This window comes from Macrotis lagotis, chromosome 2 (assembly GCF_037893015.1).
Source record: "Macrotis lagotis isolate mMagLag1 chromosome 2, bilby.v1.9.chrom.fasta, whole genome shotgun sequence".
Taxonomy (NCBI): Eukaryota; Metazoa; Chordata; class Mammalia; order Peramelemorphia; family Peramelidae; genus Macrotis; species Macrotis lagotis.
This window is the reverse complement of record NC_133659.1, coordinates 141876851-141896327: the sequence shown is the minus strand read 5'-3', so window position 1 is coordinate 141896327 and position 19477 is coordinate 141876851. Positions and strand designations below refer to the sequence as shown.

At 32.4% G+C, this 19477-nt stretch overlaps 1 protein-coding gene across 8 annotated transcripts in view; it reads left to right on the top strand.

The window, feature by feature from the left end:
• CHRM3 (cholinergic receptor muscarinic 3) overlaps positions 1-19477 on the top strand; it is a 658611-nt gene that overhangs the window by 206072 nt on the left and 433062 nt on the right. For all 8 annotated transcript variants that reach the window (XM_074222928.1, XM_074222921.1, XM_074222922.1 and 5 more), the window contains one exon: positions 18161-18272. The gene's annotated coding sequence lies outside the window, so the exon portion shown is untranslated. The remainder of the gene's footprint in view (positions 1-18160; positions 18273-19477) is intronic.

Here is a 19477-nt window from a genome sequence, read left to right as displayed (position 1 = left end):
GAGTACTCACTGCCCAGTATCCTGTGATCTGATAGACATGTCTCTCTGTCTCTTACTGATCCCCTTTGCTTAATATGATTCATGACTCACACACTAATTCACTAAATTTGCTTCTCTTCTCTCTCTCTCTCTCTCTCTCTCTCTCTCTCTCTCTCTCTCGGTTTCTTTCTTTGTCTCTCTCTCTCTCTTTCACTGTGTATGCAAGTCTTGCCTCTACAACATTTAACTCATAGATCTTTATATGAAGTTTCTCTCCTATTGATAAGTTTTAGCTGTAGACTTTTGAAGATCAGAATGTACATATCAGAAATCAGTATCCATCTCCCTAAAATAAAATAAAAATCCCAACTTTCCTTTGAACTAGCTTTCTTCTACTGGATACTTCATTATAACAGACTCATATGTATTCTTATTTGTTAAACCATAGCCATCCATGTGCCAAGTATTAATGATTCTGCCTCCCTGACTCTCAAATCTATTCCTTTCTCTCTATACTCCTATGGCAACCATCCTAGTTTAGAAGCTCATCCCACCTGTCCTGTGCTATTGAAATTATTTTGATTGGTATTCTTGCCTTGAATGTTACCAATCTCCAATCCACTCTCCTCATGATTGCCAAATTGATATTCCTAAAGCACTGATGTGAATATATCACTACTATCTCTAGTGATTGCCTATTGGTTTTAGAATAAAATATAAACTCTTCTATTTAGGAATTAAAGTCCTTCACAGTCTGTCTCCTTCCTATATTTCCAAGCTTATTTTGTGTTGCTGCTTTCACTCACTTATGTTTCAACCAAATTGGCATGATTCATGTTACTCTTATACATTATTTGTACACAATCTACTCTTCCCAATCTCCTTTTCATAGGTTGTCTTCCCTGTAATGTATTCCTTCTTCAATGCTCTTTGTGGAATCTCTAGTTTCATCTGAAGCTCAGTTCATTTTTATACCAGTCCTACCAATTGAGAGATCAATTTCCTCTCCAGAAATTCTATTTTAAATTTAATTTCTATAGACTATTATTTCTTTTTAAATATAAGTTCATTGAGCATAGGTGCTGTTTTATTGGCTTTTTGTATAGCCAGCTCTGAACACTGCATGATACATAATTGGTTGCTTTTTGTTCACTCATATAAGCTGTCCTTTAATAATGAAAGCTATAATAGATAATCTTTGCATAGTGCATATAATAGACACTTTGCTAAGCATTTTAAAATATTTTCATATTATTCTTTCAACAATCTAGGGAAATAGGTACTCTTATAATCTCCATTTTATCCATGAGCAAACTGAGGCAAACTAGTCCAATGACTTCTCCAGGATCATACTAGTGTCTGAGAACCTCTTTGTATTCACCTTTTCCTGATTCCAATCCCAGCACTTTATTTACATGGCAACCAAGTACCCCAGGAAGCTCTCTAAGACTAGAAGTTAATCCATATTTCCCTATATAGAAGACATACCTTAATTTCTGGCACCCAAAATATGGAAAAAATGAATAACAAAGTTATTGAACTTAAGTTTTATTCATCATGAAATTCAAGGACCTACTGGTCATAGATTTCAGGCATCTTTTGGTCAAATCTGGAGTGTGGACTCATGCTTAGTCCATTCTGTTTCATCAACTTGAAGCACCAATTATGTCTTTTGAAATCAACCATTTCTTTTTCATCAACAATTCTTCTTGACTCCTATTGAACCATCTTTATGGACATAGGAATTCCAATTGCCCCTTGCTTTTTAAACCATCTCTTCCATTCCCTCTCTAACTAAGGACAATTGGTTGACCTGCCTCTCATGGCCTTCTTCTGCTGGGACATTTTCAGTTGGGTTTCTTCTTCCCATAGCCAGTCTCAGATTGTTTTCTCAGTTGGAGGAGACCAAACTTGAATGTTCAGCAGCAGGGTTGCTATTCACTTTTGCAAAGTGGATCACTTTGAAATCGAATTCAACACTGGTTGAAAATTTTTTTCTGAAATGTAAATTAAAGCATCTCTGAGATACCACCTAACATCTCTCAGACTAGCCAATATGACCAGAAATGATCAATGTTGGAAGGGATGTGGGAAATCTGGGGCACTAATACATTGTTGGTGGAGCTGTGAATTCATCCAACCTTTCTGGAGAGCAGTTTGGAACTACACCCAAAGGGCAACAAAAATTTGCATGCCTTTTGATCCAGCAATAGCTACTACATCTATACCCTGAAGAGAGCATGAAAAAGGCTAAAACCATCACTTGTATAAAAATATTCATAGCAGCCCTGTTTGTGATGGCAAAAAATTGGAAATCAAGTAAATGTCCTTCAATTGGGGAATGGCTTAACAAATTGTGGTATATGTATGCTATGGAACACTATTTTACTGTTGGAAACCAGGAGGGATGGGAATTCAGGGAAGCCTGAAGGGATTTGTACAAACTGATGCTGAGTAAGATAAGAACCAGAAAAACATTGTACATCCTAACAGCAACCTGGGGGTGATGATCAACTTTGATGGACTTGATCATTCCATCAGTGCAACAATCAGGGACAATTTAGGGCTATCTGTGATGGAGAATACAATCTGTATCCAGGAAAGAACCAAAGACCAAGGACTATTACATTTAATTTAGGAAAAAACTGATATCTTATTATGTAATCTTATCTCTTATACATTATTTTTATTCCTTAGGGATATGATTTCTTTCTCATCACATTCAATTTGGATCAATGTATAGCATGGAAATAAAGACTGGCAAATTGCCTTCTCTGGGGGGTTGGGGGAGGGAAGTAAGATTAGGAGAAACATTGTAAAACTCAAAATAAATAAAATCTTTAAAATAAAAAAAGGAAAATCTTTTCTGAGACATTTCTGGGCAGAACATCACAAAACATTACCTAATATACCAGTAATAAATGCAAAACAATAAGTACAAAGACAAGTGCAGAAAAAATCATGAAATGCAAGTAAAAAAAATCTATAGAAGACACTCCTAGTTTTTAGACCCCAAATTTTTCAAAAAAACGTGCCTCTTATACATGGTAGATGACATGCCAATTCCTTAACTGAGAATTTGCAAAATGCTTTGCATTATTGAAACAAGTTCAGATAAAAATAACTTAAAAAATTATGAATTGCTGTGTAAATATGAGAATTAAAAAGGAACTAAAATTCCAAATGGAAATTATAAAAATAATATGATAAAACCTGATGAATTTAAATTCTCATTATTCTTACCTTTATCATACTGAACTCATTTTCTCTCTTCATATGTGTTTATATATATATATATATGTATATAGATATATAGATATATTTCTCAGCAACATAATGAAAGGTCTCTATTTTCAATATCAGTGAAATACATTTTTACTGTAGCTGTTAAAAATTTATACTAAAGGAAAGGGCAAATAAAACAATCATAATTACAGTAATAGGTGCACATATTTTTGTACTGCTTTCAATTTTATCACTCTCCATGTTATCCTTAGTTGTAGCTAGGGTGCAAAATGGAAAGAGTTCTGGACTTTGTGTGAGGAAGATATGAGATCATATTCAGTGTCAAACACTAGCTATATGAACCTGGAAAATTGCTTAACCTCTATTTGCTTGTTTCCTATCTGTAAAATGTGGATATGAATAGAATTGCCTTATCAGGATTGTTGGGAAATTAAAATAAGGTAATATTTTTAAAGTACTAGAAGCACTATATAAACATTAGCTTATATTATTATTTCCTCACAACAACATAAGATAGATGCTCCCTTCATTTTACAGATGGGGAAACTGAGGCTCAAAAGCATTAAGTGACTTATGTAAGGACCAGTAAATGCTAGTAAATGACTGAGACAATATTCAAACCAAGAAAAGTCTTAACTGCAAACCAAATACTATTACTAGGAAATCGTTGGTTAATATGTAAATAAATGGATTTGGAGGTCAAGTAATAAAGAGGTAGAAAAATGAGACAAGTAAATAATGATTTGGTTTAATGTGTAGAATAATTTAAACCATATAATTTTGCATCTCTCTGTAATATGGTCTCTAATGTAGTGAGGCTTAAAAAGATGAAGCATGTTCAGCTAAATTTTTTTTTCATTCCCCTTCTCTTATATTCCGTTATTAATAGCCTAAATCTGTAAGTTGTTTTTCTTAAAAAATCATCACTTAAAATACTGGGAAATATGGAAATATGGATAAGGGGAGAGGGGGGGAAATACAAACAGAGAGAAGAAAGCATGGGGGCAATAAAGAATTGGAAATCATAACTTTGAATGTGAATGGGATGAACTCTCCCTTAAAACATAAGCAAATAGCAGCGTGGATTAAAAAACAGAATCCTACAATATGCTGTGTACAAGAAACTCATTTGAAGCAGAGAGATAAATATAGAGTAAAGGTAAAAGGTTGGAGCAAAATATATTTTGCTTCAGCTGAAATAAAAAAAAAGCAGGGGTAGCAATCCTTATCTCAGACAAAGCAGCAGCAAAAATAAATAGCATTAAAAGAGATAAGGAAGGAAACTTTATGCTCCTAAAAGGTACCATAGACAATAAAGTTATTTCAAGACTGAATATATATGCACCCTATGGGACAGCATCCAAATTCATAGAGGAGAAGATGAAAGAACTACAGGAAGACATAGACAGCAAAACTCTACTAGTGGGAGACCTCAACCTCTCCCATCAGATCTAGATAAATTGAATCATAAAATAAACAAGAAAGAAGTTAAGGAGGTAAATAGATAGTTAGAAAAACTAGATATGGTAGACTTATGGAGGAAATTGAATGGGGATAGAAAGGAATATACCTTTTTCTCTGTAGTACATGGAACTTATACAAGAATTGACCATGTACTAGGACATTGAAAACCTAATGATCAGCTGCAGAAAGGCAGAAATAGTGAATACATCTTTCGCAGATCACAATGCAATAAAAGTCATATGCAATATTAGTCCAAGGATATATAGACCCAGAACCAATTGGAAACTGAATAACCTCATTTTAAAGAATGAGTGCACCAAAAAACAAATTATAGAAAGAATTAACCATTTTATCCTAGATAATGATAATAATGAAACAACATACCAAAACCTATGGGATTCACTCAAAGTGGCTCTTGGGGGATATATTATAGGTTTAAATGCTTACAGGAATAAATTGGAGAAAGAGGAAATCAATGAACTAAACATGCAACTGAAGAAATTAGAGAAAGAACAAATTAAAAATCCCCAATTAAATACCAAATTAGAAATTCTAAAAATTAAAGGAGAAATTAATAAAAGCAAAAGCAAAAAACTATTGAATTAATAAATAAAACCAAAAGTTGGTATTATGAAAAAAACCAATAAAATTGATAAACCTCTGGTCAATTTGACTTAAAAAAAGAAAGAAGGAAATCAAATTTCTAGTATCATAAATGAAAAAGGTGAACCACCAATGAGGAACAAATTAAAGTAATAATTCAAAATTATTTTGCCCAACTCTATGCCAATAAATTTGATTATCTAAGTGAAATGGATGAATATTTACAAAAATATAAGCTTCCCAGGTTAAATTTAGAGGAGATTAAATACCTAAACAACCCTATCTCAGAAAAAGAAATTCAACAAGCCCTCATTGAACTCCCTAAGAAAAATCTCCAGGGCCTGTTGGATTCACAAGTGAAGTCTACCAAACGTTTAAGGAACAATTAGTTCCAATTCTATATAAACTCTTTGGAAAAATAGGGAAAGAGGTAACTCTGCCTAACTCTTTCTATGAAACCAATATGGTACTTTTACCTAAACCAGGAAGAGTTAAAACAGAGAAAGAAAATGATAGACCTATCTCCCTTATGAATATACATGTAAAAATCTTAGCAAAATGATTATAACAAGTTATCACTAGGATAATACATTTTGATCAAGTAGGATTTATCCCAGGAATGCAGGGTTGGTTCAATATTAGGAAAACTGTTAGTACACTCAATTATATCAACAACAAACCTATCAGAAATTATATGATCATATCAATAGATGCTGAAAAAGCTTTTGACAAAATACAGCACCCATTCCTACTAAAAACACTAGAGAGGGTAGGAATAAATGGACTCTTCCTTAGAATAATTAGCAGTATCTATCTGAAACCATCAACAAGTATTATATTCAATGGGGAGAGGCTAGAGGCATTCCCAGTAAGATGAGGGGTGAAACAAGGGTGCCCATTATCACCACTACTATTCAATATTGTATTAGAAATGTTAGATTCAGAAATTAAAGAAGAAAAGGAATTTGAAGGAATTTGAATTGGGAAGGAAGAGACAAAACTCTCACTCTTTGCAGATGACATGATGGTTTACCTAGCGAATTCCAAGAAATCATCCAAAAAAACTACTGGAAACAATTAGCAATTTTAGCAAAGTTGCAGGTTATAAAATAAACCCTCATAAATCCTGAACTTTTCTATATATGTCTAGCAAGATACAGCAGGAAGAGCTAGAAAGAGAAATCCCATTCAAAGTAACCTCAGACAATATAAAATACCTGGGAGTCTATTTGCCAAGACAGACTCAGAAACTTTTTGAAAACAATTATAAAACACTTCTCATGCAAATTAAATCAGATTTAAATAACTGGGCAAATATCAACTGCTAATGGATAAGTAGAGCTAATATAATAAAAATGACAATTCTACCAAAACTAAACTAACTGTTTAGTTCCATACCAATCAAAATTCCAAAAAATTACTTTAATGAGTTAGAAAAAAATGTAAGTAAATTCATATGGAGAAATAAAAAGCCAAGAATCTCCAGGAGTTTAATGAAAAAAAAGTGCAAAAGAAGGGGGCTTAGCCATACCTGATCTAAAATTATGTTATAAAGCATCAGTCATCAAAACTGTTGGTATTGGCTAAGAAATAGAGTGGTGGACCAATGGAATAGACTAGGTGTAAAAGCAGGAAATAATTATAGTAATCTGCTCTATGATAAACCCAAAGAGTCCAGCTATTGGGATAAAAACTCCCTCTTTGATAAAAACTGCTGGGAAAATTGGAAGTTAGTATGGAAGAAACTTAGATTGGACCAACACCTAACACCCTTTACCAAGATAAGATCCAAATGGTTACAAGACTTAGACATAATAAAACAGTACTATAAGCAAATTAGAAGATCAAGGACTAGTTTACCTGTCATATCTATGGAAACGGGAGCAGTTTATGACTAAGGAAGAGTTGGAGAACATTACCAAAAACCAACTAGATGATTTTGATTACATTAAATTAAAAAGCTTTTGCACAGATAAAACCACTGTAACCAAGATCAAAAGAAATGTAGTAAATTGGGAAAAAATCTTTACAACTAATGATTCTGACAAAGGACTCATTTCTAAAATATACAGTGAACTGAGTCATATTTTTAAATAAAAATTCATTCCCCAACTGACAAATGGTCAAAGGATTTTCAAAGGCAATTTACAGATGAGGAGATCAAAGCAATCCATAGCCATATGAAAAATTGCTCTAAATCATTCATTATTAGAGAAATGCAAATTAAAGCTTCTCTGAGGTATCACCTCACACCTCTCATATTAGTCAATATGACCAGAAAGGATAATATCATTGTTGGAAGGGTTGTGGGAAATCTGGGACACTATTACACTGTTGGTGAAGCTGTGGACTCATCCAGCCTTTCTGGAGAGAAGTTTGGAACTACACCCAAAGGGCAGAAAAAATGACCATACCCTTTGACCCAGCAATACCACTACTGGGTCTATACCCAGAAGAGATGATGGAAAAGGGTAAAAACATCACTTGTGCAAAAATATTTGTAGCAGCTCTGTTTGTGGTGGCAAAGAATTGAAAATCAAGTAAATGTCCTTCAATCAGGGAATGACTTAGCACACTGTGGTATATGTATGTCATGGAACACTATTGTTCTATTAGAAACCAGGAGGGATGGGATTTCAGGGAAGCTTGGAGGGATTTGCATGAATTGAATGCTGAGTGAGATGAGCAGCAACATGGGGGTGATGTTCAACCTTGAATGACTAGCTCATTCCATCAGTGCAACAATCAAGAACAATGATGGGCTGTCTGCAAAGGAGAGTGCCATCTGTATCCAGATAAAGAGTGGTGGAGTTTGAACAAAATTCAAGAACTATTCCCTTTAATTTAGAAAAAACAGATATCTTATTATCTGATCTTGTTACCTCTTAGACTTCTTGTCCCTTCCTTAAGGATATGATTTCTCTCTCATCACACTCAATTTGAATCAATGTACAACACGGAAACAAAGTAAAGACTGACAGATTGCTTTCCATGGGGGGGGGAAGTAAGATTGGGGGGGGGAATTGTAAATCTTAAATATTATCTTTAATTAAAAAAACATTGTAGTTCTTAGTTGAAGAAATTAAAGTTACCAATAGTCATGTGAAAAAATGTTCTAAATCATTATTGATTAGAGAAATGTAAATTAAAATAAATCTGAGATACTACCTCACACCTATCAGACCTATTTGGCTAAAATGACAAAAAAGACAATGATCAGTGTTGGAGAGGATGAGAGAAAACTGGGACATTCACTGTTGCTAAAGTTATGAACTGCTCCAACCATACTGGAGAACAATTTGAAACTACAACTAAAGGGCAATAAAATTGTACATACCCTTTGATTTAGCACTACTACTACTACTACTACTACTACTACTACTACTACTACTACTACTACTATGTCTGTATTCCAAAGAGATCACAAGAAAGAGCAAAAAGTCCCCATGTACAAAATTATTTATAGCAGCTCGTTTCTTAATGACAAAGAACAGGAAATTGAAGGTATGCCCATCAATTGGGAAATGGCTGAACAAATTGTGGAATATAAATGTTATGGAGTTACTATTGTTCTGTATGAAATCATGAATGGGAGGACTTCAAAATAGCCCTGGAAAGACTTACATGAATTGATGCTGAGTAAAGTGAGCAGAAGCAGAAGAACATTTTACCCATTAACAGCAATATTGTGTGTGTGATGATCAACTGTGATGGACTTGCCAATCTCAGCAGTATAATAATCCAAGACAATATAAAAGGACTTATGATGGGAAATATTATCCAGCTGAGTGAGATGAGCAGAACCAGAAAAACATTGTACACCCTAACAGCAACATGGGGCTGATGGTCAACCTTGATAGACTTGCTCATTCCATCAGTGGAACAATCAGGGACAATTTTGGGCTATCTGCGATGGAGAATACCATCTGTATCTAGAGAAAGAAGTGTGGAGTTTGAAAAAAGACCAAAGACTATTACCTTCAATTTCAGAAAAAAACTCTGGTGTCTCAATATGTTATTTTGCTATTTCTTATACTTTATTTTTCTTCCTTAAGAATATGATTTCTCACTTAAAAATAAAATATAATTTCTCTCTCATCACACTCAACTTGGATCAATGTATACCACAGAAACAATGTAAAGACTTACAGACTACCTTCTGTGGGGGATGAGGGAAGGAAGCAAGAATAGGGGAAAAACTGTAAAACTCAAAATAAATAAAATCTTTCTAAAAAATTATCACTTATGGGGCAGCTAGGTGGTGCAGTGGATAGAGCACTGTCCTTGGAGTCAGGAGTACCTGAGCTCAAATCTGACCTCAGACACTTAATAATTACCTAACTGTGTAGCCTTGGGCAAGCCACTTAACCCCATTGCCTTGTAAAAAAAATCTAAAAACAAAAGTTATCACTTTAAATAAAATATTCCATTAGATGATGTTAAATCATGGGATAACTGTCCAAAATACTTTGCCAGCATTCTCATGCTTCAAAGCTCTTTCATACTCTTGTGAAGCAATTTTTTAAAAAGATCTTATTAATAGTTTTAAATTTGGGCCAGTTTTTATCTTATTTCATAAAGAAAAGGTATCATTTTCTAATTTTGTATGAATTATATTGAAACAAATTACCAAAATATCAATTCCAAATTTACACTTTATAGTAACTCCTCTTTTTGATTTATTCAATTGTACTTAAATAGTAGATCCCATTCCATTGCACTTGAAAGTCCTTCCTCTTTGTGACTGTGAATAATTTATATAAATAGATTTTCCAACCAATATGGCAGTAAAGGAGACTATATATATATATATATATACATATATATGTATATATACATATATATATGCATTGAAGCTTGGTCATACTCTATGAAGTTTGCATATATGAATTACTATCAAATCCATAATCATAAAATCTTTCTAAAACTCTCAGATCATATAGAGTTGATAAAAGTACTCAGTGGCTCCTTAATCTTTGTAGAAAATTCTCTTGGTCATCAAGATTAAAATAAATCAACAGTAACACCCAATACTGTGTTAAAAGAAATACTCTGTTGTATGACTGACAAAATATATATTCTTCATTGGGACACAAATGTTTTTGTCTCAGGTTTCCTTTCTTTTCCTAAAAAAAGTATTGGGAACCTAAAAACCTTTTGTTTATGTGAGTAATAGCTATTGATATCTTCTGTATTAGAAATGAAAACTGGTAAAATACAATTATATTAATTCATTTAAAATAATCATAGATTCACTACATATTAACAATTAACATTTGTGATAAAATAATTATGTTTTCCAAAGCAAAAAGAATTAATGAAATAACTAGCATTGTTCAATGTTTTTACATATCTTCTTAAAGTCTGTTAATAGAATAAAACTAGATTATTCTATAGTTTGTTTTGATATATTCTTTTGATTGAACTATGTGTATACAATTTTGTCTCACAGGTATATGTACTTGGAATAAAGAGAAATGTTTAATAGGAAAATGAGGGCTTAGTATTATTATGAAAATAGCTTTAACCTTGTGGACGCGGAGATTGTTCTTAAATGACAGTTGGACACTAGTTAGTTCACCATAATCCAGAGAAAACGTAAAGATGTGTGCAATTTAATCTCAATCAAATCCCTAATTGATTCCTCATCCTATTGACAACAGTGGCTGTTCCACATATTTTCTTCTCTTCTCAAACCTCCCATAAGAATGCTTCCTCTCACCCTTTCAGTTTATTATTTCTTCTCATAATTTTTTTCATGAAAGTTGAGACCATTTACCATGTGCTTCATTTTCTTTATTTCTCAACTCATAATAACAAAATCTCCCATTATCTCTTCTTGACAAGGCTAAGCAGTATAGATAGATGGATAGATAGATAGATAGATAGATAGATAGATAGATAGATAGATAGATAGATAGATAGATAGACAGGCAGAAAGACAGACATATAGAGAGATATATTTGATCCCTTTCTCTTGTGTCTTTTCCAGTAAATTGTTTCTACTGTCATCCTCCATTAGATTTCTGTCTTCTCTGTCTCTGACCATTTTTTCACCTGATGCCTATAAATTTATCCAAGTGTACAGAAAAGGAAAAAATAAACAAATAACAAAAACACCAAAAACTTAGAACCTACCATCCCACTGGATATTATTTTCCTATATCTTTTCTACCTTTGTCAGCCAGTCTCTTAGGAAAATACTGTACTCTTAATCTCACTGTCTTTGAAATCCTTTGTAATCTGCTTTCTGTCTTCATGACTCATTGGAAACTGTTATTTTCCTAAATGATGGTGATCTCTTAATTGTTGATCTATGTGGCCTTTTTTTTCAATTTTCATCCTTTCTAACTTCTTTTTAATGTCTGACACCACTGACCACCATTCTTCCTTTTCTTTCTATTTTCTTTCTAAAGTGCATTTTTTTTCCTTTTTCCTTTCTCACTTCCCCTTCATTGCCCTTTTTTGCTGATTGATTGTCCATGTCCTATCCCCTTATCTGTAGTCATTTGTCCAAAGTCTTGGTCCTGGGACTTCTCTTTTTAATAAATCTTCTGTGCTAATATCATGACTTTTTATTTATGGCACAGATAAAAGATCAATGGATTTGAAGTTAGAGAATCCAGAATCCAGCTCTGCCACTTGCTGTCCTGTAACCACTATAGAATCATCTTACCTTTCTCGATCTTAATGTTCTTAACACTAAAATGGGGGAAGTCAGGGTTAAAAGTGACTTGGAATATGCCATCTTATTTTATTTTTTTTGGTTTTTTGCCATCTTATTTTAAATCAATAATCCTATCCTATGACTCTATGATTTCTGTATCTTTATGTCCAGCTTTATTATCTCTTGTGCTCTACTTATTGACCATCATCTCCTTATTCGTTATTTTGAATTGGATGTCCTATAGACATACAAAACATTTCTAAAAGCAAAGTTCACTTTTTCTTCCCATTTCCCCCCTGAAAATCTCTACCATTCTTCCAAACTTCCCTTTTTCTTTTGATTACATCACCCTGCCTTCCCTTATCCAGATCATAACCTTGTTGTAATTACTAACCCCATAAATTCCTGCAGTTGTAAAGTCTTGTTATTTCTACAACCATAATATAACTTACAACTTTCTTTTTCTCACTCACATGGCTAGCACTCTAGAGCAGGTTCCTTTGCCCTGGGCTATCATAAGGTTTCTAATGAGTCTCCCTATTTAAATTTCATCACACTCCAATTCACCTGCCACACAACTATCTAAATCATTTTTAGGTTTTAATTTCTTCTTTAGAGAAAAAAAGTATTTTCTCTCCCATTCTCCCCCATTCTGAAAACTTAAATTGAAATTAAAAAATCTTATAATAAATATATTCAGTCAAGAAAAACAGATTTCTGCACTATTTATGTATAATATATATTTCATTCTGCATCCTGAGTCTATCACCTATCTATGAAGAGGTGAATGGTTCATTCTTGCTCACTAGCTGTTCAGTTATTTATTCTTTAACATTGTTTGTATTTGCAATGTCGGTGTTATTTTATATGTTCTGGTTCTGCTTACTTGTTCATGAATTTTGGTTCAGTTTAGTTATATCTGACTCTTTGTAACTCCATTTGGGGTTTTCATGGCAAAGATACTGGAATAATTTCCCCTTTCTTTTTCCAGCTCTTTTTATAGATGAGGAAAATGAGGCAAAGAGAGTTTGCCCAGGGTCACACAGCTAGTAAGTATTTAAGGTCAAATTTAAACTCAAGAAGATGAGTCTTCCTGACTCACAATGTGGAGTCTTCTCCCCACCCCTGTTTAAGTTCATGGAAGTTCTCCCATGTTTCTCTGAAAGTATCTTCTTCTTAACCACTGTATTCTATTATATCCATTTAAGACAATTTCTTCAGTAATTACATATTTAATAAACCTCCTTTTAATTTCATTTTTCCCCATCACAAAAAGGGCTGTTATAAATACTTTTTGTTAGGTATGGAACCGTTTCTTGCATTTTTTAAATTTTCTTTTGCATATAGGCCTAGTGATGGTATCACTGTATCTAAGAATATGGACAATTTAATAATTTAGGGGGCAGGTTTTCAAAATTCTGTCCAGCTTCAGAACTTCATCAATGATATATTAATATTCCTATTTTTCAGCAATCCATTTAGCACTTGTCACCTTTTCCAGATTCTGGGTTGTTTTAATTTTAATTTCTCTCTAATTATTAGGGATTTAAAATATTTTCCCAAATAATTATTATTATTTTCAGTTTCTTCAAAAGAATATTGTTGGTTTACATCCTTTGACTAGTCATGAATTGAATAAAATCACTTTCCTTAAGGGTAAGTCCAACCATGTCATCTTCTCAATTCAAATATCCACAGGGACTCCTTTTTTACCTCTGGGAAGAAAAAATTGAATTCATTTCTTTGGCATTGAAACTCTTCACACCTTGACTTTTCTTACACTCCTTTCCTGCCTTACTGTTTAGTACTCATTGCCAGTTGGACAATAATCTTTTAAGTGTTTTTTGTCTAAAAATAGTACTTTTATCATTGAAAATACAAATACAAGCAAAAAGAAAAATAAAACCTTAATCTTAATGATCTTACTTTCTAGTGAGAGAATATAACATAAAAATGCTGAAAAACTAGGTGCAGAGGCACATTCAGTGTCTAGAATTTCTGAACATTTCAACTCCAAAGTAGAGATGAATTGATCATAACTGAGGACAGAGGAACATCCCTGAGATCAAAGAGTGTCCAGGACAGAATTATGAAAATTGATTGGACATGCAGAATCTCAATATCTCAGCAATATTGAGGTATAACAGGACAAAACAAAGCAGCAGGAGCATTCCTAAGCAAAAAAAAAGATATCTCCCAAGGAGATATCCAGTTGAGTAGAGCAGATCAAGGGATGAGTGTTGAGCTATCCTGTAGTGTTCAGGCTTGCTACCATTAAAAAGAAATGTGTTTCATAATGTTCTCAAAGGTAATATTAATAATATATTAGTAGGGTAATTAGTAGGTAATTTTTCTAGGTAATTTACTCCTTAAATTTCTGTATCTTTTGATAATAATAATAATAATAATAATAATAATAATGGTCTCACTGACTTAATTCCTTTATTTTTTTACTTATAATGGTATAAAGACTACTGTATATTAATTCAATTAAAGGAAGATTTTGTGTGTGGATAAAATATGTTGGTTCATGTATGTGTACAAATGTGTATTTAAGTATATGTATGTGTATTTGGTAGTTGAATGATTGACTAAGCAAATTTGAATACTAAAACCATCCTTCTTGTGCTCCCTATTCCCCAAATGAGTTTCTAGTTCTGTCTGTAAATGAAAAGTATTTATAAAAAATTCTTGGGACTTTTCTTTGATTATTCATTTTTCTCCATTGTAAAGCTAAATCATATTCCATCTCCCTATATCTCAATTAAAAGGACCAACTTTCATAATTGTCATATATTTCCAGGCATTCAGTGTTTATTTTAGTACAGGGAAGTTATTATATTTCCTGAAGGGGTGCAGCATCATTAAAGGAATAAGTGAATTTAAATTTCACCAAAACTCACAAATGTTTTTTCTTTCACGTATTAGTAAACCAGCTGCATAATTGGTAATTCACAGAATATACAAATAAACCTTACTGTCATTTCCTTTAATGGCTAAGTAGTTGAACTCTTCAAGGACCTGTCAGGAGTGAATTGCTTTTAAAATTGCTCATTAATAATTACTTGACCATTGCTGTCAATTATATACTTTAGAATGGATGGCTATTTTCATATTATGTCAAATAAGAGTAAATAATTTAAGAGTAAATAATTTTTGCAAAATGTTTTTAATTCTAAAATACCTTTCAAGATACTCTCTTAATTAACACCAACTAAGTTGACTGCTACCTAGAGTGTTATTTAAAAAGAGTAGCTTCCTAAGCATGAAATAATTTTATTTTATTGAAATTATGGAGTTTTTAACTTTATACTTGTTTCCCTTGAGATTTTCTTGCAAACTGAAATATTTCTCAAGAAAGTTTATGAAAAAGTAGGAAAATGTGTGAACTAAATAGTGATATGGACCAGATAACTTGTTCGGGTGAGAAATTAACCTTGTTTCTAAGTGTGTTACTGACATGTTTAACATATTCATGGTATTGGATTGAGTGGGAATAATTAAGGGTTATTTTTCTATCTATAACATCATTTGCATATCATAAATACAATAAATGTGTATGGAGGGTTATAAGAGGAACAGAGAATGGAGGAGAATATATCTTTTTGAAATAAGAGTACAATAAATAATATTATGTCTTCTGCTTGTGAATTAGACCACAAGAAGAGAATATTTCCCAATATTTATATTAAACAGCTTTATTGTAAATCTCCACTCATTCCCTTAGAAATTATAAGTTGGGGTGGCTAGGTAGAGCAGTGGATAAAGCACCAGCCCTGGAGTCAGGAGTACCTGGGTTCAAATCTGGTCTCAGACACTTAATAATTACCTAGCTGTGTGGCCTTGGGCAAGCCACTTAACCCCATTTGCCTTGCAAAAAAACCTAAAAAACAAAGCAAAAAAAAAAAGAAAGAAATTTATAAGTCCAATTCATTGAATCAGTCTTTTCTTAAGGCTTTGGTTTCACCACATTACTCCACCTGCTCAATAAACTCAAATATCTATTTATGATCTCTTGGATGATATATAAGTTCCTCTTTTTGATATTTAAAGCTCTTAACCTGAACTTTTCTTATCTTCCCAGCTTTCTAATATGTTATTTCTCTTCCCTGCCTCTCTAATATAGCAACAGTAGCCTACCTTCCCTTTCTCACACAAAATACCCCTATCTGTCCTGGTGCAGTATCTGTTATCAATAACTTGAAATTAGATACCTCACAATTTAGCTTCTTAGAATCTGTGGAGTCCTTCAAAACTTAGATTGAATGGCAGTTTCTATAGATCCTTTATCATATTCCCTAACCTACTGTCTCCTCTTTGAGATTTTCTTGAATAGACTTTGCATTCTTTTTTCCCCCATATTTTCATATGGGTAGCTACGATATGATATGGACAACATATCTACATTTCTCTTTTCCCTGAGACAGAAAGAACAAATTGTGTGATTTTGTTCTTCTTCAATCTAGCATTATTTTTTTCTTTATTTTATTGGATTGTTGAACATATTCACAATTAAATTATGAGAGTTAGAATTGCATTTTCCTTTATTTCTCTAATGTTTTTTTCTTTTCTCAATTTGAAATGTTTAATGTTGTTTTTTCCTCTATAAAGTACTTTTTGGGGGTTATTTTTGCTTAATGTACTTTAACACAGCACTATTCCCACAGATTCTCTCTCCCTCTCAACACCTCTCCCAAATGTCACCCATTCCTTAGTTTGAATTTCATTTCAACCACAAATTCATTTTTTCTTTCTTTTTTTAATCTAGTTATCATATTCAATTTCCCTTATTTCTCTCTCAATTAAGTGGTTAAGTAATATCCCTCCCCCTTCAAGTTATTTGTTTTATATTTTTCCATACCTTTTCCTAAAAAAAAAAGATTGATTTCTTATTTTTGTGGTCTACATAACTGCTAATTTATTGCTTTATCTCTATATTCTTCATGGGATTAAAAGTTCTAAAGAAACTGTTTTTAGTTCTTCAAACATTTTCCATATTATTGTATTATAGACTCTCATATACCCCCTGTTTCTGATTCCGAAAGAGAAAAGAAAAATGTTAGTTCATTTTATTTATTAATCTAAGCATGCATTTTAATTTCAATTTTTAATTTGTCAATAGACTTTCATTAAACAGCTACTATGTGCCTAACTTTGAGCAAATGTTTTTGGGGAAGGGGAGGGGACAAGAATATGAGGTACAATTTTATTCCTGACATACTTATATTTAAATGAAATCAGTACTCAATCAATTTATATTTATTTCCCATTAATAAATGTATTATGATTGAAAAAAGTAAAATATCAATAGATATAACTGATTTTGGTTCATGGTCCTGAATTGGAGTTATAACTCTGCCACTTAAATTATTTTGTGCAAGATGTCCTCTCTGGGTCTTTAGTTTCATTATCTGTGAAATTGAGATAAGAATGCTGTCATTTAGCTACTCTGATCAATAAAATGATCCAAGACAATTCTGAACGATTCAAGATGAAAAAATCATACACCCCCAGAGAAAGAACTAATGAAATCTAAATCTAGATTGAGGCATAATCTCTTCATTTAATTTCTTTTTGCAAAATAGTTAATATAGAAATGTTTTACATGATTTCATATAAATAATTGATGTCCTATTACTTGCCTTCTCAACAGACTGGAGAGGGTGAGAGGTAGAGAAAGGATTTGAAAACAATTTTTTAAAAGCAGTTGCTTAAATTAGATAAATAAATAGATATAATCCATATCTACACACAAACAATATGCATATGTATGTGTACACACATACAAACATATATATATATATACATATGTGTGTGTATATATGTATGTATATATAATATGAAGTATGCTGAAACTTTAGATACAGAAAGAAGTGAAAGCAATTTAAATCCAAGAGATTCCCGCAGCAGCCAGATCATCTCCAGTAGTCCTATTTCCTATCAATTAGGGCAGGGGATGGAATGATTCTGGTAAAGAAAGGCAAGTGAAAAGGTTGACTTGCACAGCATAGCCTTCACTCTAAAAAAACCCAATTGTGCAACTCATTCCACCAGTCACATTGATAGTAAAGAATTAGGAGTAGTATTTTTGTGGAGAGTACTTTATTAGTTAAACTCTTTTCATCGTCTAAGCTAGGTGTGATTATTGTTAAGCATTATGAATTGCCATGTTTTATATGCTTTTTTGTACTTCTTATTTAGATATGGATGGTTATAACATATTTCAGCATGAGTTTTATAACAGACTGTGGATTGGATGAACCATATTCCTTTGCCACATGATGTTCAGTACCACGATTCTTCCCTGTCATTGGTAAGTGCTACTCATTCCATTTTGCATATATCTCTCTATCCATCTCTATGCATATGCATATATGTATATATTCCCATCTAAATATGTATATGCATATGTATTATGCAGATGCATATAAGTCTGTTTTATGACAATATACAACATACTTTTTAATTTTTTTTTCAACAAATACATTTTATATACCTATTGTTAAATGTGCTTGAATTTAAGATATGATTATATGCCTGCAAAAAATCAGAATAGGATTTAAAAATTATCTATACTTTTCACAGCATTAATAACCTGGACAGAATCCAAAAAGATTGGTTTTGCCAAACAAGAAACAGGTCTTTTTAAACGAAACTTATTTAATGATCTCTTGTCTTCAATATATTTCAGTCTAAAGCTGAATTTGAAAATGATAAAGCCTTGATTTTAAGATAGATTATTTTTTAATTTTCTACATAACAGTGTTTGTGATTTATTTTGTATATGTTGCATATAAGCATTTAGTAGATTTAGAATATATTTCTTTTGATTGTTCAACTAATATCATTGCTGAACCTCTTGGAAAATAGTTTTACAGAATCTAATATTCAGCAAAGATTAAGTAGATGAAATATATTTCCTAGATTTTTATGTGCAATTGACTTGACAGATTATAGAGGGTGATTTTTAGTATATGTAGCTATACGAACTTACAGTCTAATTAGAAAAGAAGTCTGTCCAAAAAAATTTAAATGTGAGAAAAAGTCATGTTCCTTTGTCATCAGAATATATTTGTCCTTTTATGACCCTGAACATCTCTAAGAAACATATTCGCAATTTTTAATGCCTATTTATAGCAGTCTACTGTGGCTACAAGTATGGAACACAACAATCTTTGAGGAATTAAAATTAAATATCACAGAAAGAGCAATAGAGAGGTGGTTTAGTGGGTGGATGAGAGTCAGTTTCAACATATGACAAATGCAAAACTTTGAAAAGGAAATGTCATCATGGAATTATATAATAGAAAAGAAACACAGACTAGTCACATGACAAGAGATTAGAAAGCTAGAGATAGAAGAACTATTGGATCATCTAGTACAGCCTACCTATTCAAAAGTTAAGGAAAAGGAGGAAAAGAAACTTTACATGTGTTGCCTAAAGTGAAGCAGGTAGCACATTACAAAGGCAGGATTTTACCCAGATACTCTTTATTCCTTCTTTTCCCTTTTACAAGG